General features: G+C 41.4%; 1 long non-coding RNA gene across 1 annotated transcript; it reads right to left on the bottom strand.

Moving 5' to 3' along the window:
- Nucleotides 1-24,657, bottom strand: LOC133380755 (uncharacterized). Its single transcript, XR_009761535.1, has 4 exons — nucleotides 24,402-24,657; nucleotides 11,820-12,004; nucleotides 10,050-10,174; nucleotides 1-2,743 (listed from the first exon to the last, which is right to left on the bottom strand). It is a non-coding gene; the product is annotated as an uncharacterized LOC133380755 (long non-coding RNA).
- Nucleotides 24,658-25,311: the final 654 nt, after the last annotated feature.

Below are 25,311 nucleotides of genomic sequence, written 5' to 3'. Positions count from 1 at the left end.
CGTGTGTGCTTACTCAGTGTGCTGATCAGGGGCTACTTAATGTTGATGGGCAACTTCAAGGCTCCTGCTCTCTATGATTCCCTATCTTTAAACCAGTCTTAGACTGGACAGTGTGATGTCCCTGTATATATATAATACTGTAAATATGGTAAGTGCGGGTTTATTAGAGTATATGTGGTAAGTAGACTGAGTGAGAGGTGGGAGTACATGGGTTGGAATGTTGATGAGTGTTGTATTATGATTGGCTGAGCACTTGAGTGCCTGAAGGTATAAATGAGAGGATGACAGTGGAGAGGTTCGGTTCGGTTGGTTCGGTTGGTTCTGAGGGTTGGAGGGTGGATTGGATTAGGTGGGTAGTGAGGCGGGGTACTGATGACTAGAAATATAAAGAGTAACACAACTTATGAAACCACACGCTTGTTGACTAAACCTTTAAGCAATCTTGTTATTCCCTGTGTATATAAATAAATATTTCTTGGTTTACCAAAACACCTGATCCTTGGCTGGGTTTACACAGACCAGAAGGGTGGGCAGGGCATATACCAAGGTTGGGAAACAGTATCAATGGTGGCAGCGGTGAAGAGATAGTGTAACATCATCAAGTATCCAGAGCAACCCAGGGCTGTATTCTTTATAGGCACAAAGATACAGTGGGGTTGTGGCCTGCAAGTGCACCCAGACACAAAGTAGCAATAAGCCAGGAGGAGACTAAGGCACAGTCTAAAGGCAATATTGAATTACTGGGAGTGTCTGGTGCTGCTGCCTAGCAGTGGGATCTTGTGAGATCTTTGCTAGAGCTGGTGAGAGAACTGTTTTGAAAGCAGGACCCTGAGGTGGGACCATGACAAGGCGGTGACCACAGGCGGGATCCTAGCACATGGCGCCTGAAGTGGGATCGTGACAGGAAGGGCCCTGACAGACAGCCCTCAAATAAAGGGCATCTTCAAAATAAAGGACCATACTCTGTAAGGCAGGACACACAACCATCCTAATTTAGAGTTAACCAGATGATTTTATGAAGTGTGCTTTGCATCAGTGCAAGCACAATGAACAATTGATTGCATTAGCTTCCTGAAAAGTTACACCTTACTTTCTTTAAAAGTGTTCTCAGAACTTGTAAGCAAAAAGCTCTCCTCTCCAGAGAGTCGCAGCTTCTGCTCATTATGAAATGGGCACAGCCTAATAAGGTATTCTTTTCTGTTTGATATGACAGATATTCTCAAAGGAGCTAAGCTCATTTCTGCACAGTATACTACAGACAACCTGTGGAAGTAAACGACCATTTATCTCCTTGGCATAGCGCTCCCAAGCTTACCAAGCGAGCTAGATAACCTTAAATTGAACTTTGCCTAGAGAAGTTAATCTACAGCTCTGATATAAAAGTGAAACTTTATGTTCCAGGTTTTTGTTTTGTTTTGCTTTCTTTGCAAATTAGATACAGCTGAGTTTTAAATGAGGTTCCCTCACAGGTATTCGGAGGGAGAGGTTGACTAGGTACACAGATCTTATTATGATCTGGGTGTATTGACTTTTAATTATGTACTATTTAACACAAATAGGGCTGTCATTCCCATCAAGAGCTTGTTACTGTGAACCCTCCCTATTGTGTGGTTTGCTTTTTTTTAATTCCTTCACCTTACAGGCTTATGTGAGATGCATAAAAATGGGGGAAAGTTTTCACCTAGAAAAGAATTAGGAGTTGGAGGGCTGCTATAATAACCTCTGCTATGTCATTTTTTTCTAGATTCATAGGCAGACAGCAGTGGGGATGGGCAGTGCAAAAGAGAAGCCCTGACAGTGGCTGCAGCAGCTGCCACCATCGTAAATTTCCCCAGAGCACCTTTAGGCATAACATTGGGTCCAGAGGCCCTGGGGGCAATAAAGATGGTGGCAACTGTGCCTGCAGCCACTGGGCCTGTATTTCTATTTAAGTGTCAAGCCCTTAAACAAAAGTTTGCACAAGATTGGTTTATAACAATATAACAGGACTTTATGTCCTGTGCAAATGACAACACATACAGGTATTTAATACCCCCGGTTTATGTAGAAATATGGCAAAGATGATTGGTAACTGGGGAAAGGGGGAAAGGAAAAAAGAAATGAGGTCATCTAGTCAAGTCGGTAAAGTCTGATTTCCTGAATACATGAAATTAATTCTTAAAGTAATTTAACACACCTGTAATGTTCTAAATGAATAAGGAAAAAACCTTTGATTATGTATACAGAATTATGTTCTATCTGCACCTGATTGTAATTTTTAATTTATAGTTTGTCAATTAACTCATTTTAGCCCTGTGGTTTCCTTTCCTTCCCCCCCCCAATGTTTTTGTCTTATTTTTTAATTTAATTATATAGTCATGAGAGTGGCTGTATACTATGGCCAGCATGGATTTTTCACATTCCGCAGTGTTAAATTGAAAATACCTCCCATGCCATTCTGCTGCTTCCCATAAGCTCGTTTCAAAACAAAACATTACAAAACTTATAGTCCTGACTTCCCGGAAGTGAGTGCTCAGCTGGTGATTGTCTCTGAGAGATCTCTGCCTCAGAGGAAGCTTTTTTCAGCTTAAAAGCCAGCCAAGAGGAAACTTTGACTGGCTTAAATGTTCTCCAAGGTATAGGTGAACCGATCAGATTTTCCACAGGACTTCGTTGAGCTGTCGGCTGCTGGAATTGATCAGGAATTCCCTGAGATAAGAAGGCATACCGATTGGCTGAAGACGGAGTCAGGACTTCCAACAAGCTGTAATGAAAAAAAGCGAAGTGTTTCTTTTCTTTCTAAAAACGTTCTTAACCAGCGAGCCTCCTTCTGTCTAAATCTTATCATTTGGCTTAAATTACTACAATAAAAGGGATTTGTTTACGAATCAACAACTGAGAAATCTGGGTGAGTCATACTTTTTCTCTTTTAAATATAATTAAGGAAGAAAGAAAATGTAAACAATTTATATATATATATTTTTTATGACAAAAAGCTGGCCTGAATTTGGAGTTTTAAAGATTAAAAATGGATGAGAGGTAATTATTATTTGATGGAAATATATTTTGGACTATTTTTCTCCTTGGATTATTTCTTTTTGGACGAATCTGCTGTTCGTATATGTTACTAATCGCTTGGTGTTGTGAACCAGAATTGTTTTGCATTCCTGGACGTAGATAAGAACTGTGCTGGCCAGACTATAATAAGAGGCCTGGAATATTAACTCTTTTGTTGGTGGAGGAAAAAAAAAAGAAATAGACTGCCTCTAGGTTTTGGAACAGTGGTTAATATCAGAAATTAAAGGCTTCTTTTGAGAATGACAACTAAAAAAGCAGCTAAGGCTCAGGAGCGAAGAGGTTCAATTGATCCACAGGAAGGGGCTATACCCCCAGATATGTTTCAAAAAATAATGGAAGGGATTAGTGATATAAAACAGGAAATGAAAACTGAATTGATAGATATAAAAGACTATATTAAAACACAAGTGGATGAGATTAAAGGGACAATTGGGCAAATAAAGGAGGATGCAAAAAATACTAAAGAAAAGGTACAAATCTTGGAGAATAGAACAGATATATTAAATCTGGAATTAGAAAAAAAATTGGACTACATGGCTGTGATTGAAATGAGAAATAAAGAACATTGTTTGAGATTCCGTGCAATCCCTGAGGAAACAGGTGAAGACATCAGAGATAAAATTGTTAATGCTTTAGTAAAATTTCTGGATTTGAATGAAGATCGGATGAAATTTGAAATAGATAAAGTTTATAGAATTAATTCCAGATATGCAACAATGAAAAAGAGATGTGCTTGTTTATTTTATAAAAAAGACGACCAGAGATATGGTATTACAACACCACTTCAACAATACCTTTAAAATTGATGGTAAGGAAATACTGGTGATGAAAGAAATTCCTATTAGACTTTTACGTAAGAGAAAAGAATATGCTTCCTTTACAGAAAAACGTAAGCAATGCAAAATTCAATTTAGATGGGATGTTCCAGAAGGAGTGATTTTTACATTCAGACAACAGAAATATCGATTGAATACTGTTCAAAAAGCAAGGGATTTCTTGAGAAAAGCTTCAAAAGACATGGAAGAAGATAAACTCAAAGATATGGATATAATTCCTGGGAAACAAAGTCAACAGGAACATGCAGAGGAGGTGAAGGAAGATGATGGATTAAAGGGAGCATCAGGTACATTTTAAAATACACACTTAAAGATGGATTACAAATATCTAACTTGGAATATAAATGGAGCCAATATGGCGCAGAAGAGGAAGAAAGTGTTTCATTATTTGAAAAAATTAAAATTGGATATAATTTGTTTACAAGAAACTCATATTAAGAAGAAAGATTCCAAATATTTGATTTGTAAAAATTTGGGTGAAGAATTTATTTCGGCTGGATCAAAAAAAAAATGGAGTTGTTCTTTACATTAACCCACAATTGCTTCCTAAATTGATATTACTGGATGATAGTGGTAGATTTGTGGGGGTTGAAATTACTTTACAGGGCATAAAAATTTTGATAGTGGGTATTTATGCCCCCAATGAAGATAAAACAAGGTTTTACACAGGACTTATGGAAAAATTGTCAGAGTTTTCATATGATCATTGGTGTGTCATGGGTGATTGGAATGGGGTAATCTCACCAAAAATTGATAGGCTTTCTGAAAAAAATATTAAAGAGACACAGGGTAAATTACCGAAGATTTGCTTTGAACTGATGGAACATTTAGAATTGGTGGATACCTGGAGATATATAAATGATAACGCAAAGGAATTTACTTATTTTTCAGAAAGACATAAAACATTCTCGAGGATTGATATGATTTGGATGTCTAAAAATCTAGTGAAAGATATTTTTAAAATGGATATATTACCAAAAACTTTTTCGGACCACAATCCTATGATATTAACTTAAAAAAAAAAAAATCTTGGATTTAGATGGAGACTAAATGAATCTTTATTACAGAATGACAAAGTAGTACAAGAATGTAAGAAGAAATTAAAAGAGTTTTTTGAATATAATTTACATAAAGGAACAAATGAAAATATTGTTTGGGATACAAGTAAGGCATTTATGAGGGGATATTTTATTAAATGTAACTCTGAATTTAAAAAAAAGAAACAACAGAAAATGCAATTAATTTTGGAAGAAATAAAACAAAAAGAGGAAGAATTGAAAAAGAATCCAACTAAAGTTTCTATTGTAAATCAAATTAAAATGTTACAGAATCAAGTATCAATGCTGACAGTTAGAGAAATTGAAAGGAAACTAAATTTTGCTAAACAAAGGACTTTTGAATTTGCAAATAAACCGGGGAAATGGTTAGCATATAAATTAAGAAAAGAACGTCAAAAAAATATTATTTTAAAGATACAAGAAGGAGATGAGATGCTGACAGATAATGTAAAAATCAAAAAGATTTTTCATCAATATTATTCATCATTGTACAAGTGTCAGGAAATCCCATCTGAAAAAATAGAAGAGTATATATCTAAACAGAATTTGCCTAAAATTACAGACTTTCAGAGACAAGCTATTAATGGCCCTATCACGTCAAGAGAGATATCTGAAGCTATAAACAAAATTAAATCAGGAAAGGCGCCAGGACCAGATGGGTTATCTGCAATGTACTATAAATGTTTGGAGGAAGAACTCTTGCTACCTTTACAGTATACAATGAATTCTATTTTGCAAGAGGGAAAGATACCGGATAGTTGGAAAAATGCTAACATAACATAATACCTAAAGAGGAGCAAGATTTAACTAAAACAAAAAATTATCGGCCGATATCTCTATTGAATAATGACTATAAAATTTTTACAATGATCTTGGCAGAAAGAATGAAAATAATATTGCAACAATTTATCCAGGAAGATCAATCGGGGTTTTTACCTAAAAGACAATTACGTGACAACGTCAGGAATGTCTTGAATGTGTTGGAATATTTAGAACAACGAAATGATAAACAAGCAGCTTTGATTTTCTTAGATGCTGAGAAAGCATTTGATAATTTGAATTGGAAATTTATGTTTCAGGTTTTGGAGCAAATGGATTTTGGAGACAATTTTATAAAATGGATTAGATCGATTTATACATCTCAGAAGGCTCAGATAATTGTTAATGGAGATTTAACGGATTCATGTGAAATACAAAAGGGTACAAGACAGGGATGTGCATTATCTCCCCTTCTATTTATTCTGGTCTTAGAAGTGCTGCTTAGAGATATAAGGCAAGATAAAAGAATTTCGGGATTAAAGATAAAAAAAGAAGAATATAAACTGAGAGCATTTGCTGATGATTTGATAATTGTATTAGAAAACCCTTTGGAAGGAATTAATGTATTGATGGACAAATTAAAAGAATTTGGACCGTTAGCAGGATTTAAGATCAACAATCAAAAAACAAAGATGTTGGTGAAAAATTTAACTTTAAGGGAACAGAAAGAGTTAATGGACAAGACAGATTTTACAATAGAGAAAAAGTTGAAATATTTAGGTATCATTATGACAAATAAAAATTCAAAGTTGTTTCATAATAATTATGAAAAATTATGGACAGAGATTAAGAAAGATCTGCTAAAATGGGATAAACTACAATTGTCATTAATGGGTAGAATATCTGTGATAAAAATGAATGTACTACCGAGAATGATGTTTTTGTTTCAAACAATACCTGTAATATCCTCTGATTTACCTTTTAAACAATGGCAAAAAGATATCTCTAAATTTGTATGGCAAGGAAAAAAACCAAGAGTTAAATTTAAATTACTACAAGACGCCAAAGAAAGAGGAGGACTGGGATTACCAAATCTGAGACTTTATTTTGCTGCCTGCTGTTTAGTCTGGATAAAGGAATGGATTTTATTGAGGAATAAAAGACTATTGGATTTGGAGGGCCATAACCTGAAGTGGGGATGGCATGGATATCTATGGTATGACAAAGTAAAAGTAAATGTAGACTTTAATAATCATTTTATAAGACGTCCTCTGTTGAAAATATGGAATAGATATAAACCAAGGTTCTATTCGAAAATACCATTATGTGTCTGAAGTCAAGAAGCGTTTTACAGAAGAGAAATGGCTGGAAAAGAGAAATGGTTAACTTATCAAGAACTATTAGAAAATGTACATGGAGAATATATAATGAAAGAGAGAGAACAACTGATAAAGGAAGGATATAGTTCTCAATGGTTTGCCTATTTACAATTGTTAGAAAGATATAAAATGGACAAGAAAATATATGGGTTTGAAATAAGTAAATCTGATTTTGAAATAGGTTTGTGTACAAATGAGGAAAATATAATTGCGAAAATGTATAAACTCTTACTGAAAATGGATATGGAAGAAGAACAAGTAAAAGAGTGTATGGTAAAGTGGGCAAAAATTTTTGGTTATAACATACAAATGGATCAATGGGAAAATATGTGGAAAAAAGGCTTGAGATTTACATTATGCTATAATCTTAAAGAAAATTTCTATAAAATGATGTACCGTTGGTACATGACTCCAGAAAAGTTGTCAAAAATGTATAGTAATGTTTCTAATGTTTGTTGGAAATGTAAACAACAAGAAGGATCATTTTATCATATGTGGTGGCTGTGTAAAAAGGCAAAATCATTTTGGGCACAGATAGGTAGGATGATGCAAAAAATTCTAAAGATAAATATTCAGTCAAAACCAGAATTTTTTTTACTGGGTTTTATAGATAAACAAATAGAAAAGAAATATGGAAGAATAATATTATATATGATTACGGCAGCAAGATTATTATATGCACAAAAGTGGAAAATGGAATCAACACCAACAACGGAAGAATGGCTATTGAAATTAATGGACTTAGTAGAGATGGATAAATTGACATGTCTACTTAGAGAAAAATCGACAGACACATTTCTTAAGGAATGGAAGCCTCTCTTAGACTTTTTGTTGAAAGATCAAAATAAAATGATGATATTGGGATTTGACGATTAACTAAGATAGCCTATGGAGAAAAGTGATCCTGTATGTATATATTAAGGGACAGGTTTGATGTATATTATATACTTATAGCTGATCTGCGACAAATCGGAAGTCAACTATTTTATTTTTTGTTGTTGCTGTATTGTTATGTTTTTTGACTTTGTTTTGTTTGTCTTTTGAAAAATTTGAATAAAAATTATTAAAAAAAAAAAAACCTTATAGTCCTGAGTTCAGAAATGCTTACTTAACTCTAAGTTTTCATGGTGATACACAAAACAATCGGAGAAGTGAGAGTTCAAATTGTAAAACAAGAGGGAAAAAAATCCAGACCCCTGTTGGACTTTTTTTCTGTCAGTGATCTCATAATTTGTTGAAATTAATTAAAAATCAGCCATGTTCAAAGAGTACCTGTTACTGATCTTGCCCCATACTCTGACCTTCATTTTCTGCAATTTAAAAGATTAAAAAATGCTTGGCTGATTTTTAATTAAGAAATTTGACATCTGAGTCAATGATAAGTATGGGCATGTTCACTAAGAACCAACTGTCCATCTTCAAAAAGCCAGACTCACAGCTGTTTGGCTTGGCTAATCCGGTGGACATACCCACAGCAGACCTTTATTTCACTGTAAACAGCTATGACTTCCCCCAAAGAATCCTGGGAAGTGTAGTTTGTGAAGGTTGCTAAGAGTTGTTAGGAGACGCCTGTTCCCCTCACAGAGTGCCAGTGGCAGAGTGGTTTAACAGTCAACCTCTCCTCTGGGGACTGTTGCTGCATGAGGGAAATAGGGCATCTCCTAGCAACTGTCACAAACTACACTAATGGCACTGACTATTCTACAGAATAGTCTCCAGTGGACATGAGGAGTGTCTCAGTTTGCACAAGATAAAACACTGGGAGGTTAAATATATTCTAGCAAAATTCTAGGTGTGCTCTATGTTTTTAATTGACCATGCCCACCTTTCCTTAACTGGAGTAGTTTAAGCATAGCAGGATGAGCACATGCATCTTGGGCAGGCCAAGTTTACTTTTCCCAACAGCTAGAGTAATTGTTTAAGTAACAACATATTGTAATCAGTGTGATTTTACATCAAACAGCAATTTCAGATTCAACTGTTAATGCGCCCAAAACAGAAATAGAGCATAACCTCCAGTTTGAAACACAAAAGGCTGCCTTCCTCCAGTTTGAAACACAAAAGGCTGCCTTCACCATCATATGCCATTGACCAATAAAAAGGCTTTGAAATTAATAAAAATAAATTTGACCAGATTTCTAGGATCAATAATGAGAGAAATATAATTTTCTAGCTTAGAATCTCTATAGAAACAGTAGTAACACAGAAAAGAAGCAAAGTAAGAAGAACACCAACAAACATACAAAAATGTAATTCTCCATCTTGGAGATGGCAGGTGTTGCCACCTCTCACCATATGCTTAGAGGCACATGATATCAAATTCTTCCAAGCTACACAGGAAGTGGATTGGACTGTGAAAGACCAACCCAAATTGTGTTTGTGTTTTCACAAATTTGTAAGGCAGTACAATATGTCAGAGAGGAGGTCAGGTCTCCTGTTCCCCTGGTGCATTCACTATAGCTGCCCAATTTCCCTGCTTTTTAAAGTTTGATAGAAATATCTGTTGGCTATAGGTACGTTTCTAAACCGCAAGGTATTTTGCCTATTAGCGAATTACTCTTTTTTGCGAGGCTGCCCAGATCTTGCATTTGGCCCAGACGGAGCCAAGGAGCAGTGAGGAAGCTCAGGACTTGCTCACTCCCCATCTCTGAGGCTAAGTGTGTGTGCCAGCGTCCCCCCTTTCTTCCACCTACACTCTGCCCCCCATCTCTCTCTCCAAGATGCTGCAGCAGTTGAGGGTTCTCCCCTCCCACATGCCTAAATGCATGCACATATGCAGATGCTTGCAGGAGGGACAGGTGTGTTTGTGTGTGTGAACTGATCTGTCTTCTGCTCCACTCTCATCCCCCAATTGCACACTAACCAAGTCATCAGCTCTGATGATCATCCCAAGGCCTAAAAGCACTAACCTCCCTCCTCAATCTATCTACCCTTTTGTCTTCACAATCTAGCATCCCCACCATTACTACATTGCTGCTGCTGCTGCTGCTGCTGCTTCTTCTTCTTCTTCTTCTTCTTCTTCCTTCTTCTTCTTCTTCTTCTTCAGCTCAGCAGGTTGGCTGAGGCTGGGGTCCACATACTACAGCTGAAATGTATTTATTTTTTGAATATTATTGCAGTTATATCTCACATTTCCTCCAAGTTACTCAAGGTGGTACACATGGTTCCCCCCCTTTCCATTTTCTCCTTACACCAACCCTGTGAGATAGGCCAGGCTGAGAGACTGTGTCTGGTCCAAGGTACCCAGTGGGCTTCATGGCTGGGTGGGGATTTGAACCTGAATCTTAGTCCAACACTGTAACCCACTAGTGTTGGGAGACAGGACTGTACATCTTCAGACTGGGGGGAGGGGAGGGAGATACCAATTTGATTGGACCTTTGCATTAAGAAAAGAAAGCAATACCTCCCTGCAGGGAGCTTTTTACGGAAATGGATATTTGGAGATGTGATTTTGCCACGCACCATTTTTTCAATTAACAGAGGCTAAAATTACAATTAGCGTGGGGGACACATAATTTTTTGAGCTTAAAAAGGGGGTCCTGTATACATAAAAGTTGGGAACCACTGCTCTGTTTTTACTTGACCATGCCCACCCTTCCTTAAGTGGAGTGGTTTAAGCTTGGCAGGCTGAAAACATGCATCTTGGGCAGGCCAAGTTCCCCCCCCCAACAACTAGATTCATTGTTTAAGTAGCAACATATTGTAACCAGTCTGATTTTACATCAAACTGTTCAACTGATTTAACTGTTAATGTACCCCAAATAGATATAAAACATAACATCCAGTCTGAAATACAAAATACTGTCTTCATCATCATATGACACTGACCAATAAAAAGGCTTTGAACTTAATAAAAGTAAATTTGACACAGATTTCTAGGATGAATAATGAGAGAAATATAATTTTCTAAGTTAGATTCTCTGTAGAAACAGTAGAAACACAGAAAAGAAGCAGAGTAAGAAGACCACCAACAAATATACAAAAAATGCAATTCTCTTTGGAGATGAGTCCTGATTGCAGGTGTTGCCATCACTCACCATATGCTCAGAGGCACACGTTACCAAATTGTTCCAAGCTACACAGGAAGTGGATCGGACTGTGAAAGACCAACCCAAATTGGGTTTGCATTTTTCTACCCCCACCCACATTTTGCCTTTGTTCTCACCCACCACTGCAGTGCAACTCCCGGAAGATTGCCCATGAAGGAACATGGCCCTCAGGCTGAAAAATGTTCCCCAACCCTTACATTCCAATTGACTGCCCACCTTCTGTTCTTACATTCCAGCCTCAACCTATCTTTCGCCACAAGGCTATAGGAGTAGGAGCTATGAGAGCATTATGTTTCCCCTTCTACTTACCAGAGCAAATTCCCAGGTGGAGGCATTACTGCCGGTAGATAGTCTCTATGCTACGTGAACTATAAGCACATCTCCCTCAGAAAGCGAGTGCCTCTGCTTTATCTGTGGCTTCTTCCCAGTTCTCCCTGGAGCACAGATTCTCTCCTTAATTTCCTTTTCCTCTCATATATATTATGACGGCCATTGCCAAACAGCTGAGCCCTTAAGGCCTCCCTAAGAATTCTCTAGGAACATATGCAACATCAAAGCATAACGAGGATGTTAGTCACATACAAAACCACAGGATGAGCTGCTTTCTACTCATTTTATTTGCTAATTAATCTGTGGTGTCTTCCCAGAGAGTTTAATTTATACACACAAACCCATGCATACCCAGAAGAAGAGCTTCGAGTCTGAGGCATAAGTTGACAGTGCAGGCATGGAATTGCTTTCCATTCACATTCTGGGTATGCCGGCTGTTTGACTCATCTGTGAAATGAAGTTCTAAAAGCAGCCGCAACTGGGCTATAACCACATTCTTGCAACAAAAGGATTCCCACGAGGCAGGCTTGGATTTGCTACAGAAGAGAAAATGCAAGTTGTGTGAGATGGGGAGTACATGTTCAATAGGATGATGATTGTTACTTCTGAGTTTTGCCCCAAACAGTGGTGCCAGTAGGGATGGACTTTAGGGAGCCAGTCCTTAGTCCAGGGCCCAAAGCCTGGAGGTGAGGTGCAAGCCCCCACCAGAGGCAACAGCAGATGATGGGAGCCCAGCAGTGCAGTAGGAAACTGACCAGTCATTACCACTGGGCGGGGCATACCACGGCTGACCATACTGAGGGTGTAACCTCTCAGGGTGCGATCCCTCCACCAGGGTGACTGCCAATTCATTGGTTAAGGCAGATAGTTTGTGAATCCCAATTAAGCCATCAAGAACACCAAGAGGTAAGCAATCTAGTAGTGCTTATTGCTGAACATGCACATAGAAGTAAACATAACATGTCTCATGTTCCTTAACAGCAGTGTTTAGGAGATCCCCTGGGGGCAGCTGGTTGCCACTCTACCATTCGCAGCCTGGGTAGAGCTTTAGCTATGCAGGGTGATGTCTCTCCCTCCCTCTCCGGTCAGTCCTGGGGCCCTCCGCCACTATGCTTCTCTGCTGGTCTGATCCCTGCTGTTTCCGTGTGTCTGTGTCTCCTTTTCTCCCCAACTGTCGCTTTCCCCAGTCCCTGTCACAGGCTGCTAGATATAGTCTACCAACCAGCTCCTTATAGGAGCTAGCAGATGTGTGACTCACCTCCTGCACAGGCACACAGTGACCTAGTACAGATGGAATGCTCCCCTCATGAGAGCTCATGCCTCTTGTGAGCCTCAAAGGGGACATCTAGTACAAGCCTGGACAAGTTCATCCTATACACAATGATCTAATAATCAACCCTTTCCTCTGCATAGGGGATGGGAGTCAATATTTAATCTTATACAAGATCCCACACACCCATTTGGGAGGTGCTCTGTGAATGTCACCTGCACCTCTTTGTCTATACAACACTCTTTGGCAATACAACTACAACATCCTTTTTGCTTTTTTTCTCCTTAAAAACCAATAGAGGAGTTTGGTGCCTTAGTTGGTGCATCAGTGCACAGCATGCCTGAAGACTGACCCCTTGAAATGCTAAAAAGGGACCCTATCCAGCTCCTGTTACTGCCAAGTTAGCTGGGGATGGAGAGTGGAGCAACAGGGGCATGGCAGGTTAGGAAGAAACCAGCAGAGCAGGAAAGCAGTGACAGCAGAGAGAAAGTGGTGGCATGAAGTCCAAGTGGCATGGGGGTAGGGGAGCTTGGAGGGTACTGTGCTAATAATTCCTGGGTTAGGTGAAAGCCTTTTCATGTACTGTTGTTAACAGTGAAGGCCTGCTTCCTACAGATGTTCATACGTGGATGCCAGAGATAGTTACTTGGTGCATGCAATGTTAAGGGTGTGGCTACTCACCATTGCCCAGCTACCTGATCTTGGGTTGCTGTGTATGGGAGTTAGAATGCCTGAGCACAGCTTTGGTCTTCACCCAAATAATTTATGTCAAAATGCCCCATTTTGAAATTGTATGAAAGGCAGGACTTAGGAATCCAAAATCTAAATAACATGGAGCTCCTACTGTGTCAAATGGATCATCTCCAGGAACCCGCAGTATTGGGGTTTTATATATTTATTTATTTATTGCAAAAAACTTATATACCACTTAATATTTCAAAAATCTCCAAGTGGATTCTGCTTAAAACTTGCTTGTTCACCAAGGCTTTTCTAGCTGTGTCAATGTATTAATCTGATTTGTGGTGCATTTCACATTTGTTCTATGGATGTCATTTTATTGTTGATTTCACTGCCATGACCCTTAATGCTGGCTGTGTAGATATTTTTGCAAATAAATAAAATGATGCTGCATGCCCCAAATAATGACAGAAACAGCGGTCTGATAGGCAATAATTTTGTTAATAAGAGGAGTGAATTAAGATCCACATTTGCTGTGTGGCTGGTGCAATTTAGCAATAGCTTTGTGACTTTGAGTGCTAAAACTACACTTGCTTGCTTCAGCTAAGGATCTAACCTCATTGTCATCCTTGCTGATCGGTAGAATCAGCTTGTGTTGGGGAAAAGAGTTATAAATGCAAATTTTACTACTACAAATAATATTCTAACAATCACTCGTGGAGATGTTTTTGCAAGTTAACATGAAACAGATAGTGAACATACTGGAGAAGGTTTGCTTATTTCTTTATCTCTCTCTGTCACTCACACACACAGAGGGAGAAAGACAGAGAAGCAAAAATACTTTTTCTTTAGATATGCGTTTTCTTTAGATTCACATTGTGCTTCTGGCTACACATGAAGAAATTTCATCAAACAAGATAATTGGCTATTCAGAGTGAAAATCTCTAAATATGTATGCATATAACAGATCTGAACAACAACATACACTGTTATGCATACCTGTGGTGGTTTGTATAGTAACAAAGGCTATGAAACCTATTGGATAATATAGACATTGTGTCTTTGTATTAACTGGATATATAACGTTGTTGTTATATGCCTTCAAGTCGATTATGACTTACATCTGTCATGAACCACCCCGTTCAGATCTTGTAAGTTCAGGTCTGTGGCTACCTTTATGGAATTAGTCCATCTCTTGTTTGGCCTTCCTCTTTTTCTACTCCCTTCTGTTTTTTCCAGCATGTATCACTGAACACTAAAGTCAGGATCATTCAGACGATGGTATTCCCGATCTCTATGTATGGATGTGAATGTTGGACAGTGAAAAAAGTAGGTAAGAGAAAAATCAACTGATTTGAAATGGATAACAGCAGAAAAGACAAATAATTAGGTGTTAGAACAAATTAAACCAGAAGTATCACTAGAAGCTAAGATGATGAAACTGAGGTGATCATAGTTTGGACACATGAGAAGACATGATTCATTAGAAAAGCTAATAATGCTGAGAAGAACAGAAGGGAGTAGAAAAAGAGGAAGGCCAAACAAGAGATGGATTGATTCCATAAAGGAAGCCACAGACCTGAACTTACAAGATCTGAACAGAGTGGTTCACAACAGATGCTCTTGGAGGTTATCGTCGTGATCGTCGTGATCGTCTGGAAGGCACATAACAACAATCTAGTTCTCCCATAGCTGCCCTCCCCATTCCCAGCCTTCTTCTGATTTCTTGACTAATGTCTCCATTTTGGTTAATAACTGTGCCAAGATCCTTGACAAGTTCAATGTCCTTGTTGTCAACTTTAAAGTTACATAAATTTTCTGTTGTCATTACTTTAGTCACCTTGATGTTCAGCTGTAGTCCTGCTTTTGTGCTTTCCTCTTTAACTTTCATCAGCATTTGTTTCAAATCATTACTGGTTTCTGCCAGTAGTATGGTATCGTCTGCATATATTAAATTATTGATATTTCTCCCTCCAATTTTCACAACTCCTTCATCTAGGTCCAATCCCGCTTTCCATATATGTTCTGCATATAAACAAATAGGGTGATAAAATACACCCGTCTCACACCCTTTCCGATGGGAAACCCATTGGTTTCTCCATATTCTCCATACAGTAGCCTCTTGTCCAGAGTATAGGTTGCACATCAAGACAATCATATGCTGTGGCACCCCATTTCTTTTAAAGCATTCCATAGTTTTTCATGATCTACACAATCAAAGGCTTTGCTGTAATCTATAAAGCACAGGGTGATTTCCTTCTGAAATTCCTTGCTCCATTTCATTATCCAACATATGTTTGCAATATGATCTCTGGTGCCTCTTCCCTTTCTAAATCCAGCTTGGACATCTGGCATTTCTCGCTTCATATATGGTAAAGGCCTTTGTTGTAGAATCTTGAGCATTACTTTACTTGCATGGGATATTAAGGCAATAATTTGATAATTACTACATTCCCTAGGATCCCCTTTCTTTGGAATTGGAATGTATATTTAGCACTTCCAGTCTGTGGGCCACTGTTTTCCATATTTCTTGACAAACTTTTGTCAACATTTGGACAGATTCAGTCTCAGTAACTTGTAGCAACTCTACTGGTATGCCACCTGTTCCTGGTGATTTGTTTCTTCCAAGTATTTTAAGAGCAGCTTTCACCTCACATTCTAAAATTTCTGGTTCTTCATCATATGGTTCCTCCATGAATGAATCTGTCATCCTTGCACTCTTTTATAGAGTTCTTCAGTGTAGTGCTTGCATCTTCCTTATATTTCATCTCAGTCAGTCAATGTATTCCCCTGTTGATTATTCAACATCCCTACTCATGGTTTAAATTTCCCTTTAATTTCTCTAATCTTTTGGAATAGGGCTCTTGTTCTACCCTTTTTTGTTGTCCTCTTCTATTTCTATACAATAACTATTGTAATAGTTCTCCTGAGTGTATATGAGTGTATATGTGAAATTAAGATGTTTTGCCCTGACATGCATCATTTAACATTTGTTTACATTGAATTGCATTTGCCATTTTACCACCCCGTTATTCAGTTTGGAGAGGTCCTTTTAGAGCTGTTCACAATCCCTTTTTAATTACCCTGAACAATTAGTTTCGTCAGCAAATTTGGCAACCTCACGGCTCACCCCTAACTCTAGATCATTTGTGATCAAGTTAAAAAACACATGTCCTAATACTGATCCTTGGAGGACTATTTTTTCTACACCCCTCCATTGGTAGAACTGTCCATTTATTTCTACTCTCTGCTTCCTGTTACTTAACAAGTTCCTGATCTACAAGAGGATCTTATTTATTTGTTTTTATTTATTTATTTATTAGATTTATATCCCATCCTTCTTCCCAGTAGGAACTCAGGGCGGCAAACAAAAGCACTAAAAACACTCTAAAACCTCCTAAAAACATACTTTAAAATATATCACAGCAAAACATCCCTAAAAACATATTAAAAGAAAACATCTTTAAAAACATATTTTTTTAAAAAAAGCTTTAAAAACATATTAAAAAACAATTCCAACACAAACGCAGACTGTGTTGCCTGTTATTACATGAATGCCAAACTTATCTAGGAGTCTCTGGTAAGGTACCTTGCTGAAAGCTTTTTGAAAGTTCAAGTACACTATGTCCACTGGATCACCTCTATTTATAAGCTTGCTGACAATCTAAAAAAATTCTAATAGGTTAGTGAGACAGGACTTACTCTTGCAGAAGCCATGCTGGTTCAGCAAGACTTGTTCTTCTATATGGTTGGTAATTTTATCTTTAATAATGCTTTCCACCAGTTGTCCAAGAACAGATGTTAAGCTAACTGGCCCATAATTTCCAGGATACCTGCTGGATCCTTTTTTAAAGATTGATGCTCTGAACATCTGTTAAAAGCCCAGGGACTTCCTTCCCCCTTTGTTTGCATTTAGGCACCTTAAGCACATCTGCCATAATATGATTTATAATCAGCATTTATATAATTCTTCATTGTGTGCAATTGTTTGAATTACCTTGAAATATTTACAACAACCCTGTAAGGTAGGTCAAGATTTTATCCTTCTATTGCAGATTGAGAAAGAGAGAGTGAGAGAGAGTGCACAGCTTGCTTAAGACCACCTAATGACTTTATGGCAGAGGTGAAATCCAAACAAGAGACTTCCTGATTTGTAGCTCAATCTCTTTGCCGCTATACTACACCAGGAGCGAAGAGCTGGCTGGCACTCTGTCACTAGATTAGCATTACCTCCTGTGCAACATCATTCTTGCTCATAGAGGTTATTTCTCATGATTGCCCTTCTTTCACTTTGGTGCAGCAAGAGTGTGAACAGAGCACCAGGCAAGCAGCATCACCGCCAAATCTCTTCCTCCTCTTTGTCTGGCTGTTGGCTGATGTTCTTAATGTCAAGCGCTGGAAAGGAAATAATGTTTTGTGCCTAGGCTGATGGAAAGCAGGTTGTCTTTGCTTCTCCAAAATGTGATAGGTCCGCCTATGCCACTGCTTGTAAGAATAATAAGAAAAGCAACGCTGTACATAGAGACAGAAGCCAAACGAGCCAAGAGAGGATCATTGCCATTTTTTCTTATTGACCTTTTAGATATCCATTTTATGAAGCATTCTGCAGTCTGTGCAATCCCATCTCCATTGTCAATATAGCCATTATCCTGCTATGAAGAACGGAAGCAGGATCAAATTCGAAGAACAAAGATTTCTTAATTTTTTTCTATGGATCCTCCCTCCTTTTGGAGTTTTCCATACATTAATTCCCTCCTCCTCACTGCCCCGACATCCATGCTCATAGTGATCTAAGCAGTCCACCTTGATTAATATCACCACAGCACTGCCAAAAGCAAGGTATTAGAGAGGAAACACAAATGCATAATAAATAGATCTGTACAATCATTATGGAACTAAAATAGCAATTCTGAAAGTACCTTTATTGTGAAAAATGACCCAGTTACACTCACTGGCTATTTGTAGCAATATAATATAAGTCAGATAAATTGGTGCCCAGAAGTATGACATTTCAAAAGCAGGAAAGTACACTACACAATAACAATTTTTAAAAAATTGTAATTCTGCCAGCCATTTTCCTTTAGCACAGAGCAATTCCTCTATGTCCGGGCAGCTCAATTAGAACGTTGCAATTGACGTCAAAAAATCTCCGATGTAAGTGGCCCCAAGCAGCGGGTAAAGTGTAACAAACAACAAAGTTCCAATCAACTCTCTCTGATTCAATTAACCGTTATATATCTACACGTACACATTTTATTCGCTCCTTGTTTGAGACTGTTTCTGCAATAAAACCTTGGTGTTAGGAAAAGCATATTTCCTTGATAGAAAACGTGTTACAGAAATGTGTGTAAGAAAGAAAGAAAATAATAAAAAGGCTTCTTGGTCCATTAAGCAGTTCTACAGGCATCGGCAAAATGATGATATCTCTTGACAAAAGTTTTCTTGTTCCTGAAGACAGATGGAGGGGCATCTTTGTGTTGTTCTCCATGATTGCTTAGCCACTGTTACTCATAATACAGTAGAATCCTGTTTATGTCAAGAGTCTAGAGGACCTTTAGAGGAATGGCATTCAAAGATATGAAAGATATGTGCTGATGTCAGGCTGTTCTTTGACATTGGTTCATAAAGGAAGCACAGAGCAAAATATCTAGTCAAACAAGGGTGGGAGAAAAGGACACTTCTGTTCCACAGTTTCTTTTGCTTCAATTTTATACAGGTTTCATTTAAAAAAATAATAATAAAAAAGGTTTATAGCCCAATATGAGTAATATACTCTTTTCCCACAAAAGAAAGATATATTACCAACTCATGCTAGCTATACCTCTCCAGAACAAAAAGGCCACCTTAGAAGAGGGTACTAAGAAACGACAGATTCTTATAGGAGACAACGGAAGAATTTAATGTTGCAATGATTGAATGGTAGGGCCTGTTTGCAGTTGAGGGGTGAAATAAAACACAGAGACGTCAGCTTGGGTTGAACAAGGGCCACTTTATTTACATTATAGAACAAAACCCAATTTAAAGTGACCTGCAGAGGGAAACCTAGGTGCGGGAACTGTCTATAAGCAAGTAGCTTGCCATATAGCTCTCGGGCGACCAGCCCCTGCTGGGGCAAGGGCAAGCCCATCTGCTTACCCTTTACCCCAGCCACACCCTGCAGGTGAGTAGGGGGGCCTTCCCACATCATCCCCACCCAGGGCCGTATAACCCCTGGGTAGATGAGGATAAGTTGCCCCCAGAAGCAGCCCATATCCTGCCCTAGAGCCATAAAGCCCTGAGAGACAGGCCTCTGGAACCGCCAATCACCTCCAAAGGTGCCTAAGGGGGCCACCTAGCTGTCCTTACCTATTTCCCTTCCCGCACCTTCCCGCCACAAAAGGGAGACAAATCTCTATTTAGTCCCCCTTTACCCCACTGCCGAGAAACATCTCTCGCAGACACCCCTGCAGGTCGCCCAAAATAAGTCGTTACCTGCATGAGACAGGTGAACGCCATCGGCCCTGTACAGTTCACCCTTCCAGTGCTGAATGCGGGGATGCGGAATGGCCAACCCCCCCTGCCCAAGAAGAGCCCACCGAATTTGCCGGTTGACCTTCTTCCATGCATGATCAATTCCAGCTGGATCCCATATGCCGCGCCATGTCTGACCACATCAGATGCACCAAAGGCCAACGCTGCCTTATCACTTGCATGTCCTTACATGCCTGTATGCTGAGGGCCTTGCCCTGCTTCACGCCGCGGTCATTACCACCGAGGTGGATGACCATTGCCTGCAGAAATATCTGCACCACACCTTGCTGGAACAGAGCGGGTAGGAGCCACTCCCCATGCATTCCTTGCCGGTCCAGCCACTGCACAACAGCCCCTCTACTGAGGCCCAACTGCGAGCCCATGCTCAAATTCGCTGCCCTCCAGGGTGCCCGGAAGACCATGCTGTGGCCGCATATTATGATGTGCATCTGCTCCATCCCTGTCAAAACAATGAAGATTGTGAGGCCGCTACATTCCCTTGCCCTCTAAAAGTGGGGAATATAGCCCTTGTACTCATCAGAGGACCAAAGTCCCACGCCCTGTACCAGTGCCTGTGGGAAACTAAAACCTGCTGCCATAAAAGCAACACCAATTCGAGATGAATAGGTTCCAACTGTAAGGTGTCGTACCCCAGCCCTTACAATGCTCGTTCGTGAGGCTGCCGCATCCCCCTGCCCTCTAAAAGGGGGGGAATATAGCCATTATATGCATCAGAGGCCCAAAGTCCCACATCCTGTACCAGTGCCGGGAGGAAACCAAAAACATGCTGCCATAGAAGCGGCTCCCATTTTAATTGCATAGGTTCCAGACTGGAAGGGGTCATACCCCAGCCCCTGCAATGCTTGTTTTGTTAACGCCAAAACTGGTGTTGTTGACCCAGACAGGCATATATGGCCTATAGCTAGGGGGTCCAGATTAGCCTGGGTGAATAAATATCCTTCGGCAGAGGTACACCTCTGGTCCGTTCTAGACCTTCCACGTTGAGCAAGCATAACCCCCCCTCCCTGGAAACATCAAAACTGGAGGGCATGGCCTATAGCTAGGGGGTCCATATTAGCCTGGGTGAATAAATATCCTTTGGCAGAGGTACACCTCTGGTCCATTCTAGACCTTCCACGTTGAGCAAGCATAACCCCCCCTCCCTGGAAACATCAAAACTGGAGGGCATGTCGAGAGAGGTCTCACGTAGAGACAGCCGCCACCTCTTTTCTCCTGGAAGCCTCAAAACAGTGTATGAGCCACTGCCTGGAATAGCTTGGGTCTTCACTGAAGGAACAGACCGTTTCCCACTGGTCCACTACACCCATAAAATGTCCAGCGAGAAGGGTCGATGGGGATAGGGAAAAAACCGCCAGCCTGGCTAAGAAAGCTTACCTCTAAGTGTTCCCACTGCCATGCCCCTTCTCATGCCGTGCCGTCTATCAGGAATATCAGCAGGTGAGTCACCGGAAAGGCCACTCTGGCATATAGCCCTTGCCGGCCCAGAATTCCTGAATACCTGTTTCTGGAAGCTGGCGAGCATGCTGGGGGCAATGTAACCCATTGAATCCAAGGGAATTCCAGCGCGCAGCTCACAGGATTAGCCCCCCTTCACACTGCCCCTGCTGCCCTATTCTGCATTCTGATAGCTGGTGATCATGCTAGGGCAATAGATAGACTTATGGCCTTCTCTGACTCCCTGCATAAACTTCTCCCAGAACAACGGGACAGGCAACGGCCATGAATTCTAGTGTTCCTAATTATAAGAGAGTTATGAGACCCGACCCCAGGCCATGAGCTCTTCTGTCCAAAAGTCACCTTCCAACCCCGGAAAAGAGTTAATGAAAGGTAACATTCATAGTTAAAACCCCTTCCTGAATCCAGGCTTGCAACCGCAGGAAAGGGAACCACATGGCCAGGTCGGTGCATAAGGCAGCCATAACCCTGAATTCGTAGTATGGGTGTTCAAGCCCCATCATAGCATAATAACCCCATTAAAAGACCCCTAACATCAAGAGGGCCGAAAGGAAACACTTCATGGTCCCAATCCAGGATCACATCTGGGACGGTTCAAGCTTGCCCCTGTGCAGCTTTCAGCCCTGGGCAAGAGTCAATCTTGTTACAGAAATGTGAACACCGGGGCAGGATCCTTCATACTATAAGCTGAAACCTCAGGTGCTAACATGCCTCCCACAAGCTGCCATACCTATGAACATCCACTCAGACAGATAGTGCCCCACTGCTTAGGAGCCCACTTGTCTCCTGACTGCCCCCTCACGGAAGGCTCTGAAGCACTCCATGCGTGCAGCTCACTGATCCTAGACTAACTAGTGTGGACCCCTCACTGCCTGCCCCTTTGAATAAGACTGGCGTGACCAAGTGTACTTCTGTACATTCTGACCACAGCTGTTATTGCCATGACTAAACGGGGTGAAGATTGTAGGCCATGAGGGCCAGCCGTGAGTTGGAGGCCATGAAGGCCAGCCAGGAGTTGGTGTATGAGACTGGGAAACAAAAGGCAAACCATAACATAACAAACCTCCCCTTAAACCGGGTAGCCTGCTAACCTAGTTCATAGTACCCGGAGTCTAACTAGGGAAGGGACACCTGTCCCTAAGCAGCCGGTGGCTTCTTCTTACCCTTTGAAGGCCTCTTGCCTCCTATCTTCCTGTTGCACATATCCGTTGAACATGACCCAGCAGTGTGATGCTGCAGCAAAAAGGGCAAACGCGGTTTTGGGCTGCACAAACAGAGCTATAGCTTCCCGGTCGAGGGAAGCAATAGTCCCACTATATTCTGCATTAGTCAGGCCTCATCTGGGACACTGCGTTCAGTTCTGGGCGCCTCATTTTAAGAAAGATATAGACAAGTTAGAGCAGGTTCAGAAGAGGGCAACGAGGATGAAGAGAAGGCTGAGGGGTGACATGATTGCACTCTTTAAGTACCTGAAGGGCTGTCACATAAAGGAGGGTACAGATTTGTTCTCTGCTGCCCCAGAGGGTAGGTCTAGGTCTAATGGTTTTAAGTTGCAGGAGCGTAGATTCAGATTGGACATTAGAAGGAACTTCTTGACAGTAAGGGCAGTTCGGCAGTGGAACTGACTGCCTAGGGAGGTGGTGGGATCCCCTTTGCTGGATGTCTTCAAGCAGAGGCTGGACAGCTATCTGCGGGAGATGCTCTAGCTGTGGATTTCCTGCTGTGAGCAGGGGGTTGGACTCGATGGCCTATAAGGCCCCTTCCAACTCTATGATTCTATGGTGCTAGCATCAACCCTTTTTTCCAGGGATTGGCACTGTAAGGCAGCTGCTAAGATCTCACTGCCTCAGGTAAACTCACAGACACTACTTGGGAGCAGCAGCTCCTTGGAGTTACAAGCCCTATTGCGTGGGTGGGTGGTTGTCTGCTATGCCTCTCCCCCACTTTGTGCCATGCACAGCAACACCTCCTTCTCAGAAGTCTGGTGGCACAGGGCAATTGCTGCTCTCGCGCCTCAGAAAGTGAGTAGTGTTGCAAGGAGCAGTAGCCACTGCCTCCAGTGCCACGCCTGCCCTCTTGCTCTAGGCCTGGCTGTGTAACAGCAAGGATGAGGAGCACTGAACTGCCACGGAAGACAATGCAAATGAGGAGGAGGAGGTGGCAACTGATCTTGCCTCTGCCCCCCCCTCTAATTGGCATGGCAAAGAGAATTTGGAACAAAGGGGCATCTAGAGAGAAAGGAGGCAGGGGAAAAGAGTATAACCCCAGACAGCACATGCTGAGGACTAGGCCCTATGCTGCTGCCAGAGATCAGCCTCTGCCTGTTCACTTGTTTTCCCTTGTACGTTTTGTCTCAGGTTCTACAAATGCTAGAAACGTACTATTTTTATTTTTATTTTTATTTTTAAATGAAAGCTGGGAGCATTATTCCGTTGGGGACGCCCATGGCTCATGGCCTGCTTGCGAGCTTCCCATACAGGGCATTTGGTTGGCCATTTTGAGAACAGAGCCCTGGACTAGGTAGGCCTCTGGCCTGATCCAGCAGGGCTCCTGTTATACCCACTCTGTCGCCCTGGATGGCGCCTCTGCCACTCTCTACTTATGGCCGCCCATGGTGGCCCCTCCCCGCTCCTTGCCCCCACCGCCGCTGGGGGTGGGCATCTCCCCCCCACTTTGGGGGCCTTTCCTTTCCCTTTTGCCCCCCCTTTGTCCTTTCTTGGGTGGCATATCTAGTTGATTTGGGTCTCCCTGGTCCAACCCTGTCTAGAGAGGGAGATTGGGGCCCCGCTTACAAACGACGTGATTTCAAAACGTTGTGAAGGGGCGCGCCTGCTTATTCTATACCCCCTCCCGGCACCCAATTATCCAGGGGGGGGAGCCTAATTGACCTGCACGCGGCAAGGGTTGATGGTTGGGGTCATGCACCACCTACCCCCGCGTTAATGAAAATTTAAATTTAAAAATTGCTGGCCAAAGGCCGTCTCGCCTGTGGTCCTCACCGCTGCTGGCTCCGATCCTGCGCTGCTGCCTCGTAGTGACTGCACAGCCGCTGCCGCCGCAGGGCCTCCCAAGGCCAGAAGCCTCACCCCGTAGGCCTTGGTGCCAGCCACCAAGCCTCGCTATGCGCCACCTCGCCGCCGCTGCCTCTCTGTCTCCCGATGAGGCTGGGGGGGGGCTCGCCGCCGCCGCACAGTCAGCCTGGCCTCAGAAAGCCTCCGGAGGCACACGTGCGCCGGCAAAGGAGCCGCGCCGCGCCGAAGCTGTCGAGCAGCAGAAGAGGAAGGTGGAAGGGGCGGCTGGACTCAAATAGTCCTATAGACCCCGCCCCTTACACTGCACGTCTCACGGGTGCGACGTGCGACGTTGCCCCATTAACAGATGGGGACAGCGTCTTCACCCCCACCTGCAATCATGCCCCGCTCGTCAGCTGCGCGGCGAGCGGAGCTTCGTATCCCCTCTTCCCAAAGTAGGAGAAAAGGCATGAAGAAGTTCATTCTCCTCCTCCCCCCAATTCACACGGTCTTGCAAGAACTTAAGAAAAGCCTTGCTGAATCAGGCCAATGGTCCATCTAGTCCAACATCCAGTTCTCATAGTGGCCTACCACATACCCATAGGAAGCCTGGAAGAAGGACCTGAGCGCAAGAGCACTCCTGTGTGTGGGGAAATGTGAATGCGATTTTAAAGAGTTGTTTTATGGTCATTGGGATAGTATGTTTTATTATTCCATATACTGTATTTTGTGGTGTTTGTTGTAAGCTACATAATTAAAAATTTAAAGTTTTTTTTGGTTAAAATTGCCCTGCAAATTATAAAGTTGATCTTTATAATGCATGTGTTGCAAGCTGGGATGAGAGCTGAGAGTGACATTTGACAACCAGTGTTATTATCCATTTTCACTAATATGTGCA

The sequence above is a fragment of the Rhineura floridana genome, chromosome 3 (assembly GCF_030035675.1).
Source record: "Rhineura floridana isolate rRhiFlo1 chromosome 3, rRhiFlo1.hap2, whole genome shotgun sequence".
Taxonomy (NCBI): domain Eukaryota; kingdom Metazoa; phylum Chordata; class Lepidosauria; order Squamata; family Rhineuridae; genus Rhineura; species Rhineura floridana.
The sequence above is the reverse complement of the archived record's forward strand: the minus strand, read 5'-3'. Positions and strand labels throughout refer to the sequence as shown.